Below are 18,866 nucleotides of genomic sequence, written 5' to 3' on the forward strand. Positions count from 1 at the left end.
GAAATTGGCACCAGTATTGGGGGAGGAGGGAGCTGTTCCAATGAAACGGTTCCAATGAAACAGTTTAAGGATAAGGGGGAAATCCTTTAGGACCGAGATGAGAAAAACATTTTTCACACAGAGTGGTGAATCTCTGGAATACTCTGCCACAGAAGGTAGTTGAGCCAAGTTCATTGGCTATATTTAAGAGGGAGTTAGATGTGGCCCTTGTGGCTAAAGGGATCAGGGGGTATGGAGAGAAGACAGGTACAGGATACTGAGTTGGATGATCAGCCATGATCATATTGAATGGCGGTGCAGGTTCGAAGGACCGAATGGCCTACTCCTGTACCTATTGTCTATGTTTCTATGTTTCTATATTAAGACAAAAACAATTCCTCCAAGTCTCTGTAGTCGAGTGCTAATTTGGAGGTTGTAGTGTTTAATAGTCTGACGTTTGCAGACAAGCAGCTGTTTTTAGGGTTTTTTTAGATACATTGCAGAAACATGCCCTTCGGCCCACCGAGTCTGCAAGGACCAGCGATCACCACACATCAACACTATCCTACCCCCACTGGGGACAATTACACTTATACCAAGCCAATTGACCTACAAATCTGTTCTTGAACATGGATGTTACTGTTTTCAGACTCCTATGCCTTCTTCCCAATGGCAGGAATGAAATGAGAGAGTGGCCTGGGTGGTGTTGGTTTGTGATGATGCTGACATCCTTTTTGAGGCAGCAACTCCTGCAGATCCTTTCGATGATCGGGAGGTCAGTACACATGATTGACTGTTCAGTATTCAATAATAGTATCATATCTATCTCCATCACCACCCCTTGCAATGCGTTCCAGGCCCCAACTACCATCTGTGTAAAATGTTGCCCCCCATATCTTCCTTCCTTTTCGCTGTGCCCTCTAGTGTTGGAAGTGGCAGTAAAAGAGACTGAATACAAAGCATGCCAATTCTCAATTGGTCATTTGTCAGGGGTGCAGTGATTGACACAGCTTTACTGGGTCTGGAATTTCATTCTGCCTGCTGTGATGATGGATTTTTCAGTTCACCGGTTTGAGAAGTGGGAACAGTGCTACAGGATGAGGCTGTTCTGCATACCTGCATTTACAGTTTTACTTTCCATTGCTATGCTCCCTTACACAATTAATGGAATAGTTTAATTTTACCCAGAAATAAAATGAATAATTCAGATGCTCTTAAAAGCATTTATTTCTCATGCAATAAAAAAACTCAAGAGTGATACAGAATTTGTAAACATTACACTACAAAATGGATCCAACTGTCCTACTGGAGCCCTTTTTGCTCGACATGTCCCCTTTTCTCACACATCACACCTAATCCCGCCATCATATCCCTTCTTTAGCTCCATGCAAACTCAAAAACATATTTGAGTGTTAGCTTTTCCATGTGGTATTAACTCACACACATGGGTTATAGATCGCAGGAATTAGTCGGTTGACATTTGATGAGCGTTTTACGGCACTGGGCCTGTTTAGAACTCGCTGGAGTTTAGAAGAATGAGAGAGGACCTCATTGAAACATACAGGATAGTGAAAGGCTTGGATAGAGTGGATGTGGAGAGAATGACACTAATCACATCTCTACTAAACTGTGAGTGTGGTTTTACTGAACTTGAGTGCCCTTAATGTGGTTTGAAAATGAAAATTTGGTTGATTCGAAATAAACCACAGCAAATGGTTGTTAGTGGTGGTTGGTTCGAAATAAAGCACAGCAAATGTTTGTTGGCGGTGGTTGGTTCGAAATAAAGCACAGCAAATGTTTGTTGGCGGTGGTTGATTCGTAATAAAGCACAGCAAATGGTTGTTGGCGGTGGTTGATTTGAAATAAAGCACAGCTAATAGTTGTTGGCAGTGGTTGGTTTGAAATAAAGCACAGCAAATGGTTGTTGGTGGTGGTTGGTTTGAAATTGCAAATGGTTAAAAGTCTAAACTTGACAACTTCCTGTTTGCACTCTATGTTGATTTTAGATAAAACGCTACCACTTATGCTGTGATTTTTGGCGGATTCTTCCCATCAATTAAAAATTAAAGTGTTATTAGTGTTTAAAAAATGTTGAGAATCCCTCTCCTGTCAATAATGCCTTGAAGGCCACGCCCCTTCCAGTGGGAGGGGGAAGGGATTATAAAACCCAGAAATGTGGGTGTGGCTCAGGCTCTGCAAGATGGAGGATGGAGAGGTCATGACTGTCTGAGCTGTGAATCAACTGAACACACTGAATGCCTACTGAACTGTGAGTGTGGTGTTTTGTGGCGTTTTGTGTGGTTTAATGGTGGTTTTATGGTGGTTCACCCTGCTTGAAGTGGTATGAAACTGCACTTGAATTTGGTGGCCTTGCATCCTGCTTGAAGTGGTTTTAAACCACACTTGAATTTGGTGGCCTTGCACCCTGCTTGAAGTGGTAAGAAACTGCACTTGTATTTGGTGGCCTTGCACCCTGCTTGAAGTGGTATGAAACTGCACTTGAATTTGGTGGCCTGGCACCTTGCTTGAAATGGTATGAAACTGAACTTGAATTCATTGGCTTTGCACCATCCTTGAAATGGTAGGAAACTGCACTTGAATCTGGTGGCCTTGCACCCTGCTTTAAATGGAATTTCAAGAATAGCCGTGAGTCAACTGCCAGCCCACCAGCCGTGAGCTGCCAGAGCATCAGGCTTGAGTGACTGAGCTGCCACCCCAAGAATCCATTTGGCCCACAATGTCCATACTAGCCCTCTGGAAACAATTCCCTTCAGCCTACAATACCCATACTAGCGCTCCAGAAAGCCCCGTACCCCCATGGCCACCAATATTGGAATTGGTGGAGAGGGGGAATATTGCTTTGGGGGACCAGCCCTCCCATGTGAACATGGGACCCAACATTTCCCACTTAGTCTGGTTTTATATAATTCTATCAAGTCTCCCCTCAGCCTCTGACATTCTAGAGCAAATATCCAAGTCTATCCAACCTCTCACTATAGCTGAAATCCTCTCACAGGCAAGATTCTGGTACAACACCTCTGTATCCTCTCCAAAGCTTCCACAATTTTCCTGTAATGGACTGACTATAACTGCATGAAATACTTCAAATGCAGTCTAACCAAAGTCTTTTAGATCTGTATCAAGACTTCATGATTCTTATATTCAATGCCTCTAGCACTGGGCAATATACCATATGCCTTTGTTATGAAACTGCTGTATGAGGATTGTCTTTGAGTGCAGCCCCAATTGGAGCTATAATTAAAAGGGCAACTGAGACCCAGGTGACAGTCAGATTCAGGCTGCACTTTAGAGACATTAATTCCTCCACCAACTATCATCCAATTCTACCAATCCTTCATCGATCTCCAAAACATATACTTCATCCACACCCTAATCTCAGCATCTGCCTTCTCTACCCAATCGATTTGTTGCTGCAGGGTTTCCCACCCTATAAAGATTTTGGGCATGAAGTCTGGAAATATGAAGTGTTTATAATACCAGGGAGTTGGGGATCCTTTAATTCCAGGCTTTTTGTACATTAATCGACGAGAAAATATCAATGTTCATTAATCAACTGAAGGTTCACTTACTTCTAAACAGTTACCCTTGCCTGGCATCAATATCAAATTATTTATTTCTAATTAAGGAGTAAAATTAGAGATAGGTAAAGGGTCCCATCGAAGATGAGGCAAGAAAGTGAGGTAAATCAGACCATCAGGAATTGAACTCATTCCAAGATCAATTTCCTCTTAATGTTATAACGTCCAAATCAATAGGTCAAGAAAAAATGGGTAGAAGTAGTCTCTGACTCCAGAACATATTCATAGCAGACATTATAAAATGTTAGTTTGGCAAAAATACTGTTGTCAGTTTGCAAATATCAAATTCAATGAATTATTATTATTTATTATTATTATTGTTGTTGTTGTTGTAGACAGACAGACAGACAGACAGACTATACTTTGGGTTGGCCTGGTTGTGAGAGCCACAACCCAATACTCAAATGACTTGATCCTGGTCTAATTGAATTCTCAAGTCCCATTTACAACAAAATGATAATATTTGATTTTTTAAATGTGTAATGTTTTTTAGCTTCACTGTAAACAATATCCATTCAAAACTAGGCAAAAGAAGCAGATCACAACCAATTGGTCAAATTCCCATGGCCTTTAGGTCACATTGGTGGCTGATAGGTCAAACTTCCAGATGGAATTAACCAAGGTCGGTAGGGTGACAGTTGGGCTGAGGAGGCAGGTGAAGTAGGTCAAAAGGGGCAAGATTTTTCAAATAGGTATAAAGAGAGTGCTATCTCTTTAGCTATACAAGGAATGAAGATAGACACAAAGGTTAGAGTAACTCAGCAGGTTAGACAACAACTCTGGAGAAAAGGAATCGGTGACATTTACGGGTGGAGACCCTTCTTCAGACTGAGAGTCAGGAGAAAGGGAAACGCGAGATATAGATGATGATATAGGGAGAGAGAGATTAAATGAATGAAAGATATGGTAAAGGAGACCGACCATTGTTAGCTGTCATCTAGGTGAAAACTAGCTACAGTCAATGAGACTCAACAAAGCGACTTTGAAGCTAGTACAACGACTTGGGTGGGGAACGGGTCAGGCAGAATATCTGGAGAAAAGGAATAGATGATGTTTCAGATTTAAACCCTTCTTCAGACTGAGAGTCAGGGAAGAGGGAAACTAGAGGTACGAAAAAGTTCGGAACAAATCAGAGCCGGCACCGATGACAAAGGAAAAGTGGAGCCCACAATGGTCCAACTCTTCAGTCAATTCTGTCTTTAGTGTACTCTAGTGTACTTTGACTGGATGGCCGTGCCACACTGGGCACTCAGCTCTGACTTCAGAAAAGAACCTCAGACAGATGAATGGCTGTAAAATAGCTGGAAAGGTATGACGTGTTCAGATTAACTTACTTCAATGGTAATGCACAAAATGGGTAAATTGTGAGTTTTTAATTTATTTTTCTCATTTTAAAATTCCGTATCAATGTTACTTGTAAATGTTTGGCATACGGAACATTAGTACAGTGCAAAATATTATCTTTTTTTTTTTTTTTTTTGTTTTTTTTTTTTTTGTTTATTTTATTAGAAGTTAATACAGCACAAAACAGTACAGTGGCACCTAATTTTAGGTGCCAACTATGTAATACCGTAATCCATTCTATGTACAACCTCTAGTTTTATGTTATAAGAAAGAAGTAAGCAGAACAAGAAAAAGAAAGCAATAGAAAGGGGAAAAAGTGGAAAAATAGATGGTAGAGAGTAGAAAAACGTGAAGTGTGTATATAAAAAATAAAAAAAGGAAGAGAGAAAGAGGAAAGTAGAAATAGAAGAGAAGGCCCCTTAAAAGAGAATTTTTCAAATCTGTATTCGGAGATGTAGCTCTATCCGCGTCATGAACGGAAATGCAATCCCACCGCTGTCCAAAAAGTCGATGAAAGGAGACCAACTCTTTAAGAATTGGTCATATTTATCTATTAGTCGGAGTCTCATTTCTTCAAGGCGTGCTATGTCCATCATATTCCTAATCCACATTTTAACAGTTGGTGTGGTTGTATTTTTCCAAAATTTAAGTATCAATTTCTTTCCAATTATTAACCCATAATTAAAAAAAACATTTTGATCTTTATTTAAATTGGTATCTTCTCCTATTATTCCAAATATAATCCATTCCGTTTTGGGTTCTATTCTTGACTTGAAAATCTTTGTAAATATATCAAATATATCACTCCAAAATTTATTCAACTTTGTACATCCAACAAATGAGTGTGTTATATTGTTTTGAAACAAACATTTATCGCATCTGGGAGAACGTTTGGATACCTCGTTTTTGAATAAATAGTCTATGTAATAATTTGAATTGAATTAAATTATGTCTTGCATTAATAGAACAGTTATGTGTATTCATCAAATATTTTTCCCATCTATCCTTCGAGATCATTGTCATTAGCTCTTGTTCCCAATCTTCCCTTAATGCTTCTGTTGAGGGTGATTCTCTATTTAATATATTATTATAAAAGTATGATATTAATTTTTGTGAATCAGCCTTGATATTCATTGCTTCTTCTAAAGGATCTAAAAATATAGTTTGAAATCTATGTGTATGTTTCTTCATAAAGTCACATACCTGTATATATTTAAAATATTGATTATCCTTCAATTTAAGTTTTAATTTTAATTGTTGAAATGATAACAGTTTGCCCACTTCATACATGTCCCCTACTTTCCTAATCCCCAGTCTATCCCATTGTTGATATGTGTTGTCGATGAGAGAAGGTTTGAATATTATCTGTTGGTGAATTATTAATTAATGAAAACACTGCAGAGATCAGCAAAAAGAGTGAAAGCTCTTGCATCTTAATTAACTTTAATAGAGCATAACATTCATAACTGGGAACTATAATTAACCAGGTGATTTATTAATTTTATAACAACTGTTTCATGCAAGATCATGTATTTATGGATAACATCAGAATGATAACAAGAGGGATTTAATTAAGATTAACAGACACATACAGTTCCTTTTTTAGTTAAATGCAACTAATATTACATCTAAATGTGCAATAGATCAAAACAGTAATAAATGATTCATACAATTTATCATATTTTGCAACGGAACATCAGCGTTACTCAAACAGATCACAGAATGTTATTCAGTCAGGTTTTTAGAATTTATCAACAACTTATTTACAAAGGCTGCACTCCAAATTGTCTATTTGTGCAGTTAGTAGTCTGAAAACATTTTTCTAACATTTCCACCCTAGCATTGCAAGCAAGAAAAGAGTATTGATACACTTTAATCAGAGGGGGTCATGGTCATAGAATAATGCAGCATGCTAACAGGGCCTTCGGCCCAACTTGTCCATGCTGACTAGAATGCTACATCTAAACTAATCCCATTTGCTCGCATTTGGCCCATATCCCTCTCAACATTTCATATCCATACATCTGCACAAATGTCTTTTAAATGTTGTGTTGCGCCTGCTTCAATTAGACCCTGGAGTCTAGGGACAAGACTCTATGCATTAACCCTATTTATTCTCCTTATCATTTTATACATGGGAGTTACGTATTTGGGAATAATTGGTATTCTTATTCAGGGTAAGGTCTTCTGAGGTTTTATTTTTGGTGATTTGACTCGAATTGATAAACCAAAGAGAACTCAGTCCTTTTTTTTCACGCGGACAATTAATTAATTGAAATATGAAATTCTGATATCAGAATAATGTCTTATGTAGATAATTCATTAACTAGTTAGTGATTTGGTGTGTTCCATAAAAATCACTATTAAATATAAGTTCTTTCTTCAGGGAGACTCTGTAAATTAATATTTGGATAGCTTTATGATCCCTGATTTTTCCATTTTCCTACCTATTACTTGTAATGTATGGTAAATAATGTTATTGTTCAAAAACTCAATGGACCAAATCTTCATTAAAAAAATAGTAGCAAGTTTACAATGCGTATAGTTATAAATGTGCAAGTCAAACAGCAAGTTCAAGGAAGAGTTACACTATGATTAACAAATCCCCGGAGCTTGGTGGTTGATTTGCACTGCTGTTCACATAAGTGTCATAGTTGGAGCAGATTTTCCACTCTGGAAGTTAAATATCTCCAGGAAGCAATCAATGAAACATGGCAAATTTTAAGAACCCTGTGTGACCACATGAGGCGAAATGGGAGAAGTTAGAAATAAGAAAGGTGCAAGTACCCTAATGGTTATTGGGTAAGATAAGAAATGTCAGATATGGACTTACCCATTGTTATTGGGTAAGTCCATATCTGACATGTGGGAGTGATTTAAAGGGCTATTTGTTGAAGTCCAGTACCGGCATGTTCCGCTATGAAGGAAGGATAAGAGTGGCAAATTAAGGGTACCTTAGATGACAAAAGAGGTTGCAATTTGGTCAAAAAGAAAAAGGAAGCACATGAAAGGCTTAAGAAGATGTCAGACAGGCATTTGAGCAATATAAAGAAATTAAGAAAGAACTTGGTGCACCTGGGTTGTGCAGCAGTAGAGTTGATGCCTTATAGCGCCAGGAACCCGTGTTCAATCCTGACTATGGGTGGTGTCAGTATGGAGTTTGTACGTTCTTCCCGTGGCCTGCATGGGTTTTCTCCGGGTGCTCCCACACTCTAAAGGCATAGAGGTTTGTAGGCAAATTGGCTCGGTAAAATTGTAAATGGTCCATAGTGTGTGTAGGATAGTATTAGTGTGCAGGGGATCACTGGTCTGCGCCAACTCAGTGGGCCTAAGGGCATGTTTCCGCGCCGTATTACTAAACTAAAAAACCTAAACTCAAGAGTGTGAATAGAAGGGTCAAAAGGGGACACAAAGTGACTTTAACTAGTTGGATTTAAAAAAAATCTAAAGCTATTTATACCTACATTAAAAACAAAAGGATAAACAGGGAGGAAGGTAGGACTGCTCAAGGATAAAGAAGAACATTTGTGCTTGTAGCCTTGGCATGTAGGTGAGGTATTAAATAATTAGTTTGCATTTGTTTTTACCAAGGGGAAGTACATTGGGGACAGTGAGATCAGTGTGTAGAATACAAATATGCCAGGGTAGGTTGAGATTAGGAAAGATAAGTTGTTGTAGCTCCTGAAGAGCATTAAGGTGGATAAATCCTCTAATCCTATGGGATCTATCCACGAATGTATGCGATGTTGCAGAATGGACCATTTTAATATAACTGTGGTGACATTATTTTTAGTGGGACTCACAAAAAATCCAATGATTGAATTATCTGGATATTAGTGGCATTAGAAGGCGTGGGCTGAAGTGAGAGGTCATTCCCTCTCAAAGTATATCTGCCCACTTTAAAGATGAAAATCATTTTGTGGGTAAATGTTGGGAAAGAATCTCAACTTGCTTCCATGTTTGAAATCCAAAGCATATCCTGGACAGTTTGTTAACAATTCTCAAGCCTGCAATCTGGCATTGTATTCTTCAGGTTACTAACAACAGGCTGAATGGAAAAAAAAAACCTAATACTTGAGGGGATGTCCATTATATGTGGTCAGACATCACAACACAGTGTAAAATGAATACTTTACACACACGGTGTTGTGAATGAGGAACCATTTGTATATCATTTGCTTAAAGCCAATAGAATAGAGATAGTTAAAAGAAAGTAGCGGCATGATGGCGCAACGGTGGAATTGCTTCCTTACAGCGGCGGAGATCCGGGTTCGATCCCGACTACTGGTGCTGTCTGTACGGAGTTTGAACATTCTCCCCGTGACCGCATGGGTTTGCTCCGAGATCTTCACTTTCCTCCCACACTCCAAAAACGTACAGGTTTGCAGGTTAATTGGCTTGGTATAAGTGTAAATTGTCCCTAGTGTGTGTAGGATAGTGTTAATGTGTGCGGTGATCGCTGGTCGGCACGGACTCGGTGGGACGAAGGGCCTGTTTCCGCACTGTGTCTCTAAAACTAAACTAAAACTGAAACTGAAACTAAACTCTAGAACCTCCACCCCTCAGCTTCCACACCATCTTCTGTCTTACAATAAAAACACATTTTAGTCTACTCAACTCTGAAGTGTATGCCTGCTCAATCTCTCTTCATACCTCAGTCTTTTCATCTCAGGATTCGACCTTTATTATCTTCTGTGCTCTTTTCAATGCATGTGTCTCCTTTCTTAAATATTGACTCAGATCATGCCCAACACCAGACATGGGTGCAATCGCAAAGCAGTTGCTTGCCAGGGTTTTAATGCAAAAAAGCTCAGGGGTTTTAAAATGGCATGTGATTGTTTTGACAAATAAGGATTGATTCCAATATTACACAGAGAAAGTAACTCTCATGTTGGTAAAAATTACCAATTATAAATCACCAAATTACTATTGGGGGAAATTATTTTGACTGTAGTTTGAAATACCAAATTCAAATTTGATACACAGATCCAAATCACTAATTCAATTTTAAAATGTGCCACCCATTCAAGCTATCTATTTGAAATTTCCACCCAACTGATGTATCTGAAGTTTCTATAGCTGTATCACTTGATATTTTAATTTTTTGATCTATCTAAATGCTTGTCTTATCAGCAATGCTGACATGCTGTGAATGGAGTCGCAGTTCCCCAGTCAGACTCCCAAAGGTTGTTTCTAGCTTGTGGCACACAATAGATAGAAGTAATATTGCCATGAAACCAGTGTAATTTATGCAAAATTATGCAAAATTCCGCGAGGCGTGCACAGCGTCTTGACACCGTACGCAGCGTCTTGACGCCATACGTCACTCGCGAACTTCCCGCGGACTTCGCTCGAACTTCACGTCAACGTACGGGGTCACTCAACCTCCACGCGGCCCCCGCTTCCGGTTTGGTCGCGCTTGCCGCATGCAGTTGCATGCTCGTGGGACAGGCCCTTTAACTACGTAGAAGTGATCCTATATTACCTGCAGGAGTCTGGGCATCCTGTCCTTGTTCCTACTATAATACTTCTAGCTATGCCCATAAGTGACTTTGTGAAATCACTCCCAACACACGGCATCTTTCCAGTTTAAAATTACAAATCACTTCACAGCACTCAATTGCCAAATTACCAAGGCTCGTTATTTCCACTAAACTGGGTTTTACATTGAAAAATCTAGCTGCAGTCACCAGAAATATCAGTAATACTTAATTATGTCAGCACAACAAGCAAAAAACAAGATGTTATCTGAATACTTCAGGCTCTCCTTTTGAGTTAATGTTTCAGGCGTAAATTAGGTTTCTTTAGAGTCCAATATAGTGAAGACTGTTTGAGTTTCCATCTGCTTCCAGAATGGGGCTGCCTGCTGTTTCAAATTGGCTGCTCCAAGGCAAATAATAGTATATTTAAGGAAGAATATTATACTGTAATATTTCAATAAAGAGCCTGTGCTAGCTGTCGGTCCTTTTTGTGAATTTGTTCTACCCATTGCCAACTATCCTCAAGAGCAAAGCCCCTCAGATGTTGCCATAAATTTGTCCCTACAGAACCAAAATGGCAGAATTATGAGCTTTAATGACATATGTTATCAAAAACTTCATCATAATTTCCAGTAATGTATCTGAAGTCAGTAATAATTATCAAATGCCTCAGGAACGATGTGGTATATTTCCATCAGTCTTCTTTGCCTATAATCTTCTGTATTATATTTCAGCAGAGCTATTATATAATCTTGTCAGCAGATCAGCGTGAGCATCTGGGGCATCTTAGGTTATGCACCTCTGACAGAATTTAATTCATCATGTGATAAACCTTCCACTAGCCTGTTGGTAAAATACTTGGAACATCAATCACAGAGCTGATAGCTGCTGGGCTTAGAACAATGCCCCTAATTTCCAGCACCAACTGAATAACTCCATTTTCTTAGAACTTCAAATCAGAGGGGCAATCTTAGTGCGATTGGAGTCCAGAAAGAACATATCTTGACATATAACCATATAACCATATAACAATTACAGCACGGAAACAGTCCAGCTCGACCCTTCTAGTCCGTGCCGAACACATAATCTCCCCTAGTCCCATACACCTGCGCTCAGACCATAACCCTCCATTCCCTTCCCGTCCATATAACTATCCAATTTATTTTGAAATGATAAAAACGAACCTGCCTCCACCACCCTCACTGGAAGCTCATTCTGCACAGGTATTGTACTTCCGGTGGCGCTGGTGCCAGCAGCCTCCACCTACAGCCCGGTATCTTTTTGTTTTTTTGTTTATTTAGTTATGTAAAAGTGTGTTTTTTTTGTGTTTTTTTGGTGTTTTTATGTGGGGGAAGAGGGCACGGTGCGCGGGATACCGTACTTCAGCCGCTTCCTGGTGAGGACGCGACTATTATTCGAGTCGCGTCCTCGCCCCCCCCCCCCCCCCCCCCCCCACAGCAGCCTACCTACCTGGAGTGGCGCGGCCTTGCCGGCCGGGATCGACCGGAGCTCCAGCAGCGGCGCTGATGGACAGCGCTGAAACATCGCGGGGCTGGCGATGCCTTACCGGGGATCGCTGTCTGGAGCCCGGAGTGCTGGACCTGCTGCCGACATCCTGGAGCTGCGGTTTGCGGAGCTCCCAACGCGGGCGGCGCTGATAGACAGCGCGGGGTCCTGTGACTCTGCCCGGCTCGGCCTGTGGACTCAGGAGCTGCAGACTCCGGCTGCGGGAGGTGGCTGATCAGGAGGTCCGGGCCGCTGAGGAGGAGGATGTTCACCGTCGGGGTTCGGCGTCGGTGTTCCACCAGCCCGGCGTGAGGGCCTGAACATCGGGCCACCCGGGGCGGCGACTGCGGGTGCTCGGAAGGCCCCGACCACGGATGAACACGGAGGGGAGGCTGGCTAGACTATGGTGCCATCCTCACCTTGGTGCCATTTATGTTATGTTGTGTTGTGGACTTTCTGTGTTTGTGCTTTTTTTATTTAAATTTTAATTCAATTTCAATTTTATTTTTAATATGTTTTATTATTTACTTATTATTTATTTTTATTATTTCTTTGTGATTTTTTTTTAATGATACTGCCTGTAAGGAAAATTCATTTCGTTGTCCCAAATTGGGACAATGACAATAAATTGAATACAATACAATACAATACAATACAGCTACCACTCTCTGAGTAAAGAAGTTCCCCCTCATGTTATCCCTAAACTTCAGTCCCTTAATTCTCAAGTCATGTCCCCTTGTTTGAATCTTCCCTACTCTCAGTGGGAAAAGCTTTTCCACGTCAACTCTGTCTATCCCTCTCATCATTTTAAAAACCTCTATCAAGTCCCCCCTTAACCTTCTGCACTCCAAAGAATAAAGCCCTAACTTGTTCAACCTTTCTCTGTAACTTAGTTGCTGAAACCCAGGCAACATTCTAGTAAATCTCCTCTGTACTATCTCTATTTTGTTGACATCCTTCCTATAATTAGGCGACCAAAATTGTACACCATACTCCAGAATTGGTCTCACCAATGCCTTGTACAATTTTAACATTACATCCCAACTTCTATACTCAAATGGTTGGCAAGTATATGGTTGGCAAGTATATGATTGGCAAGACATGGTTGACAAGTATATAGTGAAATAGAAGTAAGAAAATAATTTTAAAGAAGTAGTGAAGGACTACGTCTATTTTAGGGTTGTGATTATTCATGGATATTTAAGTATCAGACCATTGCCCATGATGTCCAGTGCATTATCTAAAGCAGGGGGAAGATGCAGAGTAGCCTTTACATGCATCTAGTCATCTATTAATGCTGGAATTTGTGCACATCTTTCCCTGCAATAAAGAAAAAAGTCTAGTTAGAAACATAGAAACATAGAAAATAGGTGCAGAAGGAGGCCATTCGGCCCTTCGAGACAGCATCGCCATTCATTGCGATCATGGCTGATCGGCCCCAATCAATAACGCGTGCCTGCCTTCTCCACATATCCCTTGATTCCGCTAGCTCTATCTAACTCTCTCTTAAATTTGTCCAATGATTTGGCCTCCACTGCCCTCTGTGGCAGGGAATTCCACAAATTCACAACTCTCTGGGTGAAAATGTTTTTTCTCACCTCAATCTTAAATGGCCTCCCCTTTATTCTAAGACTGTGGGCCCTGGTTCTGGATTCGCCCAACATTGGGAACATTTTTCCTGCATCTAGTTTGTCCAGTCCTTTTATAATTGTATATGTTTCTATAAGATCCCCCTCATCCTTCTAAACTCCAATGAATACAAGCCTAGTCCTTTCAATCTTACAGTTCTAACAGTTTTATCAGGTACATGCATGCAGGCAGTGAATAAAGCCAATGGCATAGACAATAGACAATAGGTGCAGGAGTAGGCCCTTTGAGCCAGCACCACCATTCAATGTGATCATGGCTGATCATCCCCAATCAGTACCCGTTCCTGCCTTCTCCCCCATATCCCCTTCTCCCCATATCCCCTATCTAGCTCTCTGAGGCAGAGAATTCCACGACTTACGACTCTCTGTGAGAAAAAGTGTTTCCTCATCACCGTTCTAAATGGCTTACTCCTTATTCTTAAACTGTGGCCCCTGGTTCTGGACTCCCCCAACATCAGGAACGTGTTTCCTGCCTCTAGCGTGTCCAAGCCCTTAACAATCCCTGTACCTGCATGCTTACTTTCATAGACTGATGTACAAGGACCCCCAGATCCTGTTGTATTTCCCCTTTTCCCAACTAGATGCCATATTGGTTTTCATTGCAAGGTTTGAGTTTAGGAGCAAGGAGGTTCTACTGCAGTTGTACAGGGCCCTGTTGAGACTGCAGCTGGAGTATTGTGTGCAATTTTGGTCTCCTAATTTGAGGAAGGACATTATTGCTATTGAGGGAGTGCAGCGTATGTTCACCAGGTTAATACCCAAGATTCAGCGCTGTTGAGAAGGATTTCATGGAATGTATACGGGATGGTTTTTTAAGCCAATATGTAGAGGAACCGGCTAGAGGACAGGCCATCCTAGACTGAGTATTGTGTAATGAGGAAGGATTAGTTAGCAATCTTGTGGTGCAAAGCCCCTTGGTCAACAGTGACCATAATATGGTGGAATTCTGCATTAGGATGGAGAGTGACACAGTTAATTCAGAGACTAGGGTCCTGAACTTAAAGAAAGGAGACTTTGAAGATATGAGGTGAATTGGCTACGATATTATGCTTAAAGGGTTGACGGTGGAAATGCAATGCAAAGATTTAAAGATAGCATGGATGAACTCCAAAAATTGTTTATCTCTGTCTGGCGACAAAATAAAACGGGGAAAGCGTGGCTAATGAGGGAACCGTGGCTAATGAGGGAAATTAAGGATAGTGTTAAATCCAAGGAAGAGGCATATAAATTGGCCAGAGGAAACAGCAAACCGTAGGACTGGGAGCATTTTAGAATTCAACAAAGGGGTTAATTAAGAGGGGGAAAAAAAGAGCATGAAAGAAAGCTTGTGAGGAATACAAAAACTGACTTAAAAGATTCTTTAAATATGTAAAAAGGTAAAGATTAGTGAAGACAAATGTGGGTCCCTTACAATCAGAGACAGGTGCATTTAGAATGGGAAACAAAGAAATGGCAGAACAGTTAAACAAGTACGTTGGTTCTGTCTTCACTAAGGAAGACACAAACAAAATCCCAGAAATACTAGGGGACCAAGGATCTAGTGGGAGAGGAGGGGGAAAGGGGGGGGAGTGGGGGGGAGAGAGAGGGGGGGGGGGGGGGGGGGGGGGGAGGGGGGGGGGGGAGTAGAGAGAGTAAGAGAGGAGAGGGAGAGAGGAGGAGGGGAGAGAGTGGGAGGAGGAGAGAGGAGGTGAGAGGAGTGGGGAGAGAGGGGGAAAGAGAGGGTGGGAAAGAGTGGGTGAAAGGGAGGGATAGAAGGGACGGGGGAGAGGGGTTTGGAGAGGAGGGGGGGGGTTGTGGGGAGTAGAGGGGGGTGGAGGGGGATTGGAGGAGGGGGGAGGAGAAGGAGGGTGGAGGAGAGGAGAGGTGTGGTGGGGCAGAGGGGGGAAGGGGGGAAAGAGTGGGGGGGGGGGGGGGGAGAGGGGAAGAAGGGAAGAAGGGAGGGCAGAGGGGAGAGGGGGGAGGGGAGAGGGTCCCATCCATTCGGGGGGGGGGGGGGGTGGTTGCGGTGTCACACACACACTAACCATACCCCCCTTGGTATTATATTAATATTATTCATTGGCTCATTTTACCACATCCCCACCCTATAACGATGGGCAAATGGAGTGGGGCAGAGAAAGAGAGGGAGGGGGAGGGGGGGGGGAGGGGGGAGAGAGATGAGGGGGGAGAGGGGGGGAAGGAGGGGGGGAGAGTAATGGGGGGGAGAGAGGGGTGTGGAGAGGAGGGGGGAGAGGAATGGGGGGGGAGAGGGGAGAGTGGAGATGGGAGAGTGAGAGGTGGAGATGGAGATGAGATGGAGATGGGGGAGGGAGATGGGGAGGGGGGGGATGGATGGAGAGTGGGGGGATGGGGAGAGGGGGGAGGGGAGAGGGGGGGAGTTTGAGGGGGGGGGAGGGGGGGGGGGGGGGAGGGGATGGGGGGGGGGGAAAAGGGGGAGAGGTGGGGGAGAGGGGAGGGGGAGGGGGGGAGATGGAGAAGGAGAAGAGATGGGGAGAGAGGGGGGAGGGGGAGGAGGGGGGGGGGGGGATTACTCTCTCTACACTAACGAATGCACATCCACAGACACCTCTGTCAAGGTTCTCAAGTTTGCAGATGAAACAACCCTGATTGGACTGATCCAGGATGGAGAGGAATCTGCCTACAGACAGGAAGTGTCACAGCTGGCGTCCTGGTGCCATCACAACAGCCCCGTGCTCAGTGCTCTTAAGACAGTGGAATTGATAGTAGACTTTAGGAGAGCTCCCCCTCCCCTCACCCCACTCACCATCAACAACACAATAGTCACATCTGTGGAGTCTTTTAAGTTCCTGGGAACCATCATCTCCAAGGACCTTGAGTGGGTGGCTACCATTGTCTCCACAGTCAAAAAAACAGAACGGAGGATGTACTTCCTATGGCAGCTTAGGAAGCACAATCTACCAGAGTCTGATTCTAAACGGTCTAATTCTACACGGCCATCGTAGACTCTGTTCTCACCTTCTCCATCATAGTCTGGTTTGGCTCAGCCACCAAGCAAGACACCCGGAGGCTGCAGCGAATCGTCCGATCAGCAGAGAAAGTTATTGGCTGCAATCTTCCCTCCATTGATGAACTGTACACTGCAAGGGCCAGGATTCATCTCTGACCCCTCTCACCCTGGCCACAAACTCTTTGAATCACTTCCCTCTGGAAGGCGACTCCGGACTGTCAAACTGCCACAGCCACAAACGGCTTTTATCCACAAGTAGTTGCTCTATTCAACAGCCAAAAATCTGTAGCCTCCCTTTGATCTGCTATTTTGTTGTTCACATGCTTGATCAATGGTGTTTTATCATTAATGTTTTATTATTATCTATGTTTCGTATTTTCTGAGTCATTCGTAAGTGTCACTGTATGTCATATTGGTACTTGTGGGTGGAGCACCAAGGCAAATTCCTTGTATGTGAATACTTTGCCAATAAACTTACTTACTTACTTATATGGGGAAAAAGCAGGAACGGGACAAGTGATCATATTGAATGGCGGTGTTGGCTCGAGGGGCCAAATTTCCTACTCCTGTGCCTATTTTTCTATGTTTCTGACAATAGCTCCCATTATAAACCAATGCATTAAGTTGTAATGAATCACAAAATGCTGAAATAATTCAGTGTGTCAGGCTGCATATCTGGAGGAAATGGATCAGTGATGTTTCGGGTCAGGACCATTCCTCAGACTCTTCAGTCTATTAAATTATAATCTTGCTAACACAGCACTGTCTCTCCTCCAGAATTAAAACAAATTCAATTGCCACTTCTCATTAAGTGGATAACTTCATTTCGACATTTGTTCCCAAACAGAAAGAGTGTCAAGTAAAAGTGTGATCAGCAGGCTCTGGGTTCCTCTCATTCTCCTTTGACAAGAACTGATTATGGATTCAGGGGCCAAAGCTTATCATCATGCTTGGTAACTTGAACACGTGGGCTCATGCAAATGCAATGCATTCTGGTGGTGGAATAATCCTCACCTGCAACCTACTTTACAAGTCTGTTAGTGCGTTCATTTAAAACAGAATAATTACCCATTAAGGAATTAAAAACTATTCAATGTGAAAAACATTTGATTTAATTTTCGTTACAGTGGAGCCCTGGGATACATTGACTTTCTCGAAATATAGAATGGTAAGACAGCTCAAGTGCAGGAAAAGTATTCTGAAATGTAGAAATGATGCTGCCACCCTATAATTTAGCTTCATAGCTTATTGCCAGGAAGCACAAATTTGGCTAGCCAATATGATCATCTATATATATATAAAACTCAAATCCGTCCGTCCGCCTGCAGTACGGATCCCTTCCTGCCTTTCGATTCGATTCGGAATGGCCGATGCTCACAGATGTCCAATCGGAATGGATTCATTTGCACGTACGGCTGCCGGCTGCATTTCTTCCTTTGATTCATTGCCACGCCCAATCCAGACGCTCAATCTCCGAGATATTTTCCATTTCGGTAGAGATTTTGCTTTTCTTTCTAAGTATCCGCTCCTCATTTCTTTCCTTGTGTTGAAGTACAGTTTTTAATCAAATCCTTAATACCCCCCCCCCCCCCCCACCCACCCTCAAGTATTTCAAAAATAAACAGGCTTCTCCATTTACATGTCAGCTTCCAACGCACTTCGAAACAAAGTTGCAAGAGAGGAACACTCTGAACTTTTCACTGCTGCAGCAGGCAGGGGAGGGCTGCAATCTTACATTTGGGAACGGGCTCAGTTCCAATGGAGGAGACGGGTGCATGGTGGAATATTGGGTTGGGGATCACACCATTGGGGGAGCAGACCCAACGGGTCTGCACTTGGTCTAGTAGAACATAGAACAGTGCAGTGCAAGAACAGTGGCCCATAATGTCTTTGCCAGCCATAGGTGCACATATCACATGTCCCTCCGTTCCCTGTATTTCCATATCTCTATCCAAAAGTCTCTTAAATGCCACTGTTTTATCTGCCTCCACTACAATCCTTGGCAGAACATTCCAGGCGCTCACTACCCTCTGTGTAAAAAAACTTGTCCCACACATTTCCTTTTATCTTTGCCCCCCTCAACTGAAGGTTATGCCCTCTAGTATTTGATTTTTCCATCCGTGGATGAAGGTTCTGGTTGTCTACTCTTTTTATGCTTCCCATAATTTTATATACTTCTGTCAGATCTTCCCACAACCTCCAGCATTCCAGAGAAACAATCTAAGTCTGTCCAACCTCTCCCTGTGTTTAATACCCCATATTGGTATTATTCTAGTAAAGATAGGCACATAAGTCTGTATAACACAATGGGACAGGCAGCATCTCTGTAGAGAAGGAATGG

Source organism: Leucoraja erinacea, chromosome 3 (genome assembly GCF_028641065.1).
Source record: "Leucoraja erinacea ecotype New England chromosome 3, Leri_hhj_1, whole genome shotgun sequence".
Lineage (NCBI taxonomy): Eukaryota > Metazoa > Chordata > Chondrichthyes > Rajiformes > Rajidae > Leucoraja > Leucoraja erinaceus.